Here is a 9,642-nt window from a genome sequence, read left to right on the forward strand (position 1 = left end):
GTTACACTTGGCAAGTATATTCTGGCAGCATTTCATATTTATCTGTGCTTAAAGAAGTCTATAGAAAACTATTTGCAGTTCTTTTTATAGTATAAATTTAGTAATCCTCAACTAATTATTTCATTTTCCTCATGAAATTCCTAATCATTAGAATTTTTCAGATGAGGCACATGAAAGAATTGAAATGAAATAACACTGCGGTCACAATATTGGTGCCTAATGGGTGCCCAGATCCCAGAGTACTTGGTTTAGGGTTGAGAGCCCAGTCTCATAAGTCCTACTGATTGCCTTGACCATTGGCTCTTCCAGTTACCAGCTCTCTTTGAGCAGATTTCTTAACCTCTCTGACTGTTTCCTCATCTTTAAAGTAGGGATAATAATACATAATTTTGCATGCTTGTTGAGGGTGCTAAATGAATTATACATCAATGGTCTGCACTTTGGCTGACATAGCAGGTGTTCAATAAATGGCAGTTATTAGTATTATGTTTTCCTGGTGGCTCAGACAGTAAAGAACCTGCTTGCACAGTGGGAGGCCTGGTTTTGATCCCTGAGTTGGGAAGATCCCCTGGAGAAGGGAACAGCTACCCACTCCGCTATTCTGGCCTGGAGAATTCTATGGACTGTATATAGTCCATGGGGCCACAGAGTCAGACATGACTGCGTGACTTCATTTCACTTCAGTATTATGTTATTACGAAATCTTAACAGAATTGATAACTAACTGAGACACATTCTTATTTTGATTCAACTTTATATGTGTTTTCATCAAGAGAGAAGAGCAAGAAATATATATATCTTTTTCTTCAATATTTAATCCCCTTTCCCTGAGAATGTGGAGGTCATTGAAGGGTGTAGGGTGTTGGTTACTACGAGTGAAATGACACAGAACATACAAGACATACAAGAGACAGACAGGACACCACTCTGGCCAGAGGAACAACTGGGCAAACTAATTGCCGTTTATTATTATAAAGCCCTCCTTAGGCAGAATTCCAGATTGTAAGAATAAGCCTTTTCAGTACAGTGCAGGTGCATACATGTTATCGTACAGCAAAGGGGAGTGAAATCTCTGTCTACTGCAGAGTCTGCACAAAGTCCTCATCTCCTTCTTATCTCAAGAAGAGAATGCTCCCTCGTTTGCAAGGGACCATTAAACTCAAGGCTGTGTCCAGACTCTTTGGCAGAACGCCTCGTATGCAAGGACGCTCAGCCTGAGCAGAGAGACCCGTTTGCAGGCACATCTCTGCTACCCTATTAACCCTTCATCTCCCCCTTTTTTATTTTATTTAAGCCCTCGAGACATTTGTATTGATGTTTTGTAGAGCAAGGCTTAAAGCTGTAGGCGGCCAACCTCCAGCCTCGCCAGCCCCTCTTGCGGCTGTGCCTGTCTTAGGTTGCCCTCCTCTGAGGGTCTTACCCGTCATTAGCTATCCAGCATCTAGAACTCTTTTTATTTATATGTCTCAGTTAATCTCTTGAAGGGCTCATGTTAAATGGTACAGGTGTTATACAAAACAGAAGAATTCCAATCACATTTCAACACACTTCGTGTAGATAAAACAGCCAATTGATCTCCAAGCCAGGAAACGGTTGAAGATTGAGCACGTCGGTAGCAAGTTGTGCATCCAAATCTCGCTGTTGTTGCCATAACAAATGAGAGTCTTTTTGCCAGTCCCGAACAAAATCAGCTGTTTGAATTTCTTGGTGTAACGCAAGGCCTGCTACAGCTGCTGTTGCAGTTACTGATGCGACTGCGAGAATCGAAGCAATGTCGAGATCGGTGTAGCAAAGTCTGTACAGCGGTTACTAGATGAGAAACAGCAAAAGAATCTGACCACGGCTGAGTCAGATTTATAGGCAACCATACTTCTGTCCGAGCTTTAACAATTACTAGTGAGAAATTGGAATTAAAGGCTTGTCTTTCAAATTCTTCCCACCAAGACATTTACACATTGAGTTAAATTACAATAGCCACATGACACAGACCCCACAGTATCATTCCAGGTCCAATTCCCATATAACAATGCAAAAGGATATTTTACACATGCCATTGCAGAATAAGATTTATTAACATGTAAATTAACATGGAATGAACCCAAAGAGTCACCACTGTCCAAAGTATAATTTCCTGACCAGATAGTGAGATTACCAGAAACCGCCCATAGTTTTCAAATATCTCCTTGAATGTGCAGATATCCTTGCAATTGTAATTGAGGAGGGACAAGTGCAAATTGCTGCCATTTAACTGTTTCATTACCATTGCCCATCAAAGTGGTATTTGCACGATGCCACTTAAAAGTTTATTTGACCATTTTTCTAAGAATTGCCCATGATCTGGACTCCAGTCTACAATGATGGCCCCAGAATAATTCATGACCTTAAAGGGTCGATGACCTCGGCAACGTTCCCACTCCAAAGATTCTAGAGAAGGAACAAAAAAGTTAACAGGACATAGCGACATGTGTTTTCCATTATGAATGTCTATCAGTTCTGTTGAGGTGCTAAATCCTCTGGTGGAAACAAGCACAGTAAAAGTAGCAAAATGGTAATTATTATACTTTACCCCCCATGTATTATAAGAATGATGAGAATGTTTCTCAGTGGACAGACAAAAGGGGTGTCCCCCATACATAAAGGAATACCTTCCACTGTAATGGTCAAATTACTAATATTATATTGTTGTTTATGATGAGATAGTTGTTCTATTCCCCCGCAAGCTGGCAGGGGAAAGAAGGCAGTCTCATTAGTACATACCTGCACTTCTGGTTCCCCCCAGGAAACTGCTCTTACTAATGGGGGATTAGGATATATGCCCAATATGTATGATTACTTGCCAATACACCGGTTACCTGACATGTCACCACCACCATCATGGCAATCAAAAGATTGGTAGGATTCAGAGGTTGCCCCGCCTTCACTAATGTCTTCTCTGCTTCCTGGGTCAACCTCTTCATTTGACCCCATGTAGGAGGTGTTGCTTCCCTTGTACGGGAGGTAAGGCTTCTCTGCATAGTAAGCTCTTCGAATTTTTGAATAAGGGGATCAGCCATTGTTGATTTTGATCAATCTTGCTGAGGTCCAAAACCTGTAATTATCAACAGAAATGAAAGCATACCCTCGTCCCAAATATATTAAGGATGCTGGGATCCAACCTTTCTCTTTATCTTTATACCAAATAGGCGTATTCAAGATCTTCTTATCTTCTTCTTTCCCTTGAAAATGCAACTCTGCTGCTGATAGATTTCCCTCCCTCCAAACATTCAAAAAATTTAGGGCAAGTAAGGTTTTATTCAGAATGTCTTTAGGTTTCATAAATCTCTCTTGTTCCCCCTTTTTTATTTTTTCAAGATAATCATGCAAGGTACGATTAGCTCTTTCAATGATAGCTTGCCCTTGACTATTATAAGGAATACCAAAAATATGAGTTATATGGTATTAAGATAAAAAGTGAGCTAATTTTGCGGATTGGTAAGCAGGTGCATTATCAGTTTTCAATTCAGTTGGTAATCCCATAACTGCAAAACAAGATAACAAATGAGTAATAATAGCATCAGCCTTTTCAGAATGTAATGCAGTGGCCCATTGAAAATGTGTGCAAGTGTCTATAGTATGATGCACACATTTTTGTTGTCCAAAGGAAGAAATGTAAGTTACATCCATTTGCCATATCTGATTTGCTTGTTGTCCTTTCATGTTGACACCTGGTGAGGGAAATGGCAAAGCAAAGGGTGCACATATGGAACAAGAATGAACAATATTTTGAGCTTGTTTTTGAGTAATAGCATGAGATTTTTGTAACCGTTTGGAGTTGGTATGTTGTAAGAGATGTTCTTGCTTTGCTGCTTTTATAGGATAAAGTAAGGCATCAATTGTAGCATTTCCGAATGATAAGGGTCCAGGAAGGGCAGAATGTGCATGGATGTGAGTAAAGAAAATTAACTCTGAACGCTGCAAGAGCAATTGTTGTACTTGGTAAAACAATTTATCAATAGCTGTTTTAAGAGTCAATGGAAGGGAGACATGGGGAGGGAACAGCATATCGAGAATCTGAAACAATGTTAATAGGAAGTTGGGGAAAATCTTGCAAAACTAAATAGATAGCCCACAATTCAGTGGGCTGTACAGAAGAAAATGAGTCGGGGAGAACCTTGGAATTTTCCGGGGTCCAATATCCAGCAGTATTTTTATTTGCATCTGTAAAAATAGTGGGTCCCTTAACTGGAACATCTGAAATTGGGGAATGAGATATCATAGTGTTAGTCCGGAGAAAATCAATCAATTTCGATGATGGATAATGATTAGAAAATAAACCAGGATATGAGGCAAGAGAAATTTGCCAGTTTTCACTAAATTGTAAATATTGAGATATTTGAGCAGTTGTTAACTGAGTAACAATCTGGTGTGGTTCACATCCTGATAACTGTAAAATATGATGGCGACCTTTCTGTATAAGGAAGGCTAATTTATCCATATATATAGTCAATTTTTTGGAAAAACTGTTAGGTAAGAAAACCCAATCTATTAATCCTTTTTCTTGAGCAATTACACCAGATGGGGAATAAGGGGTATGGAATATGATAAAAGAAATAGGTTGAGACACATATAAGTAAGTTAAAAAGCCGTCATTTAGTCGTTGCTCAACAAATTGAAGTTCCTGTAAAGCCAATGGGGTTAAGGTCCGGGGGCTATCTAGAGCTGTATCTCCTTCTAAAGTAGAAAACAAATGTCATAATTGATAAGTAGGAATCCCAAGTACCGGGCGTAGCCAATTAATATCTACCAATAACTTTTGAAAATCATTTAAGGTTTTGAGATGGTCTCTTCTAATTTGCAGCTTTTGGGGCCTAATTCTATGTTGTTCCAATATTGTCCCTAAATATGAAATAGGAAAGTCCTTTTGAGTTTTTTCCTGGGCTATCTGCAAATTGTATAGTCTCAAAGCCTCCTGTACTTTTAAAAAGAATTCATCACGTTCAACAATACTAGGAGCTGCCAATAGGAGATCATCCATATAATGATATAGAATATAATTGGGGTATTCTTGATGAAGGGATTGTAAAGAGCGAGCTATGAATTCTTGGCATAAGATAGGACTATTTATCATTCCTTGTGGTAGGACTGTCCATTGATAATGCTTAACAGGCTGAGCATGATTAAGAACAGGAACTGTAAAAGCAAATTTATCTCTATCTTGCAATTGTAGAGGAATGGTTAAAAAAAAAAAAAATAGTCTTTAAGATCTAGCACCATTAAGGACCAAGTCTGAGGAATAAGAGCTGGAGAGGGGAGTCCCAATTGCAAGGCTCCCATAGGTTCAATACATTTATTAACTTCTCGTAAATCAGTTAACATTTTTTATTTTTTAGATTTTTTTTTTTTAATAACAAAAACAGGAGAATTTTAGGGAGAGGTAGAGGGCTCTATATGACCAAGTTGGAGTTGTTCTTGTACTAATTGTTCTAACGCCTTGAGCTTCATTTGTGGTAATGGCCATTGCTCAACCCATTTTGGAGTATTAGTTAACCATTCTAATGGGAGTGCTCGAGGAATTTGAGCAGTGGCTACTAGTTTTCCGATGGAATGGTTACAGAAGCCCCCAAAGGAGAGAGAAGATCTCTCCCCCATATATTAATAGGTATATTTACAATATAAAAGGTAACAAACACTGATCTTTTATTATGGAATTGACATTGCAAGGGATGGGTACTCTTCCAGACATCTGCAATGGAGCCCAATCCCGTTAGCATTAAAGGCTTTCCCCCCCCCCCCCTCGGGGCCATTGTTGAGAAGAAATGACTGAAATATCCGCCCCTGTATCTACTAGTCCCTCAAAGTTGTTTCCTTGTATAATCAAGGAGAGAACAGGGCGAGAATCTCTGATAAGCATTTCCCAAAATATATGTCGCCCAGTACTTCCAAATCCCCCTGTTCGTTTATTAGGAAGAGCCAAAAAGGGGTGATAAGGTAGGAGAAGTATTTGGGCAATACGTTCTCTAGCTAACAATGAAAGTGTGGTAGAAGTAGAGACCATAATTAAAATTTCCCCAACATAGTCAGAGTCTATCACCCCAGGAATTTGGTTAAACCTCTCAAAGCCGCGCTGCTAAGGCCTAATATCAAGCCAAAAGTGCCTTTAGGCAGTGGTCCAAATACATTTGTTTTTAATTTATAAATGCCTCCCCCTGGTGACAAAAGAACATTATCATCTAGTGGCAAATCAGCAGCAGCACTCCCTGAAGTAGCAGACCGTAAGACGGAAATCATCATCTGAGGTCTTTTTAACAGGGCAGATGGAATGGGAGGAGGGCAAGGAGAGAAGTCCCTGGTATTGTTCCTGGGCCCCAAGGACTCAGGCCCGCAGGATAGTTTCCCGGTATCGGGTTGCCTATTTTATCTGTTTTAGATCTGCATTCATTAGTCCAATGAAACCCCTTCCCACACCGACGGCAAAGTCCAGGAGGAGTCTTATTTATTTTTTTTATTTTTTATGACCAGGTTTTTTACAATGAAAGCAGTTACCTCCCTTTGGTGGTCTCATAACCTTGGCCAAGGCTGTAGCAAAGACATTAGCCTGATGCTCCTCCTACTCCAGAGCAGGCTCTGATATATTCAGCTATAGATGCACTCTGTCCCTTTAAAGGTCCCAGTATACGCTTGCATTCAGGATTTGCATTTTCAAATGCTAGAGTTTGTAATAATATCTCTGAAATTTCATCCTTCCCTACAGCCCGTTCCACAGTTACCCTCAATCTTGCTAGAAAATCAGTATATGGCTCATTAGGGCCTTGCATTGTTTTAACAAAGGAGGGCTGGGCTTGGCCAGTAGGCACCACATGGCGCCATGCTCGTAAAAAGACCTGGCGAACTTGTTGTAAGTCCTGGTCAGAGTATTGAGCCTGTTCTCTTAAAGCCTGATATTGGCCCTCTCCCATTAGTTTGTCCTCGAGAGGACCAGGGGGATTTTGTCCCTCATTAATCTGAGCCTGCTTTCTAGCTTCTTCCCACCAGCTATGAAGTTGCAACCATTGAGAGCCCTCCAAGACAGCTTGGGCAATAGAGTCTCAATCTAATGGAATGATTAATTTGCCTTTTTCCAATGATTTCAACATAGTCAAAACAAAGGGAGATTGAGGACTGTACTGTGCTACTGCAGCTTTAAGATCTTTAAAAAATTTATATTCCAAAGGAGCATATTGATCACATTGCCATCCTGTTGTCTCTGGATGGGAAACAATTGTGGAGGGTCAATAAACCCACCAGGGGGAGCAGACAAGTCATCATCGTGAAGCATAGACAAAGGAAAGGAGAACGGACAATGTCCCCTGCCCACATCGGGCCGATCAACTGCAGTGGGGAGAAGAGAAGCACAAGCAGGAGCAGAAGGTGTAGATTTTTTCTCCTCCTTACGGGATTTCCACTATTCCCGGAATAGATGGGTCATTTCTTTAATCTCTTTGCCCTCCTCTGATGAAACTGAAGAAGCCTCCAAATCTGATTCTGAACTATCAGATGTTTCACCATTTCCAGAAGGAGGCTTATTTATATCCTTACTTTCAGGCAAGGCAGAAATTCCACCAACATTTGGCATATCCTCATAAATTGCCTCTTCCTTCATTAAAGCATTAGATTTAGTCTCATTATCAGTAGATAGCAAAGTCAAAGCCTGTGTTATAGCATTACATAAATTCTATAACATGATTCAATATATAAATTCACATATTGTGCCCGTAATGAACATTTATTTCTTCCTAGCAGGATTTCCCCATGGTTTTTTGAACCATGAACTTTTGAAAGTTCCCATCTGCTAGGGTGAAGAATTCCCCATGATTATGTACAAGAATTCACCTAGCAATTTTTTTCACTAGGGTGAGGAATTCCCCATGTTTCCAAAAGCTCCCCTGCTATGGATCTAAAATCCCCCCGGGGTTTCTTACCTCTTTCGGTTTCACTCGAGCCCCGCGTTGGGCGCCAGATGTTGGTTACTACGAGTGAAATGACACAGAACATACAAGACATACAAAAGACAGACAGGACACCACTCTGGCCAGAGGAACAACTGGGCAAACTAATTGCCGTTTATTATTATAAAGCCCTCCTTAGGCAGAATTCCAGACTGTAAGAATAAGCCTTTTCAGTACAGTGCAGGTGCATACATGTTATCGTATAGCAAAGGGAGTGAAATCTCTGTCTACTGCAGAGTCTGCCCAAAGCCCTCATCTCCTTCTTATCTCAAGAAGGGAATGCTCCCTCATTTGCAAGGGACCATTAAACTCAAGGCTGTGTCCAGACTCTTTGGCAGAACATCTCGTATGCAAGGACGCTCAGCCTGAGCAGAGAGACCCATTTGCAGGCACATCTCTGCTACCCTATTAACCCTTCATAGGGTGATATGTTGGATTCCTTTAGTAACTCTGGGAGATCAGAGAGATTTTCACCTGTTTTAGGAAAAGAATAAGTTTAAGAGAAAAGTGAAGTCGCTCAGTTGTGTCCGACTCTTTGCGACCCCATGGACTGTAGCCTACCAGGCTCCTCCATCCGTGGGATTTTCCAGGCAAGAGTACTGGAATGGGTTGCCGTTTCCTTCTCCAGGAGATCTTCCCAACCCAGGGATCGAACCCAGGTCTCCCGCATTGCAGGCAGACGCTTTACCATCTGAGCCACCAGGGAAGACTTGTTTAAGAGAAAAGTGAATGATAAATGAAAATACTAAAAGAAAAAACAGTGAAAATTACTCTAGGTACATCCATTGTTTGTCTCCCTTGTTTATATTCTACCTTTTGCAAGAGTCCCATGTGGGAATTCATCTATTCCCATTCTTATTCCATGTGATTAGGGGGGGTGCAGTAAAAGGTCTAGCTTTGACTCTGAGGTGAAGAGTGTCTCTTGAATAGAGCTGGCAGCAGTAGGTGGGCATGTAACCTGGGCCGATTCAGGAAGAATCTCAGGACGCTTGTGGGAACCACCAGTAAAGAGACGTTTCATGCTCCTCCACCTGCTACACCTTGAGATTTGAACTTGGGAACATGTGTGCTGAGCTACTGCAGCCACCCTGAAACTATATGTCATCAGTCTGCTGAAAATGAAGTCTGCAGAGAGGAAAGCAGAGTTAGAAATTAAGAAACTCCCTCAATCCTGATTGCACCCTTTGAGCCTTGGATTGAGTACTGTCTGCAGGACCCATGCAGAACTTTTTGATTACATGAACCAATAAATTCCCCTTTTTATTTAATAAAGTTTGAGTTGAGTTTTTCTGTTACTTCAAGTAGAAATAGAACTAACTACTGTAATTGCTATTTGCTTTTTTACTATGTTCTGCATTTATAATAAATATAAAAACATAGCAAGTTAACCAGGGCATGTTAAGGAAGAATGATAGTAGAGGAAGGGAAACCAGAAGAAAAACAAGTTCTCGCTGCAAATTCTTTCATGGCTTCCCTTTCCCTCCAAACCAAAGACTGAACCAACATTTGTCACATTTTATATTTTTTGAAAGAATACATTCTTTTGTGAGCAAGAGTAGAGGCTGGCCTGAAACCTCTACATAAAGAGGAGTACATCTGTGGCTCCTGCCCTGTTCAACACTGGAAGTTACCTAGCAGTCTAAGTCTGGTTCCTATTTTAAAAATGATTTAATTTTCC

General features: G+C 40.6%; 1 long non-coding RNA gene across 1 annotated transcript; it reads right to left on the minus strand.

The window, feature by feature from the left end:
* Positions 1 to 932: 932 nt before the first annotated feature.
* On the minus strand, positions 933 to 8,103 carry LOC132658150 (uncharacterized). Its single transcript, XR_009597308.1, has 2 exons — positions 7,938 to 8,103; positions 933 to 3,088 (listed from the first exon to the last, which is right to left on the minus strand). It is a non-coding gene; the product is annotated as an uncharacterized LOC132658150 (long non-coding RNA).
* Between the last annotated feature and the right edge of the window lie 1,539 nt (positions 8,104 to 9,642).

Source organism: Ovis aries, chromosome 1 (assembly GCF_016772045.2).
Source record: "Ovis aries strain OAR_USU_Benz2616 breed Rambouillet chromosome 1, ARS-UI_Ramb_v3.0, whole genome shotgun sequence".
In the NCBI taxonomy this organism is placed as follows: Eukaryota; Metazoa; Chordata; class Mammalia; order Artiodactyla; family Bovidae; genus Ovis; species Ovis aries.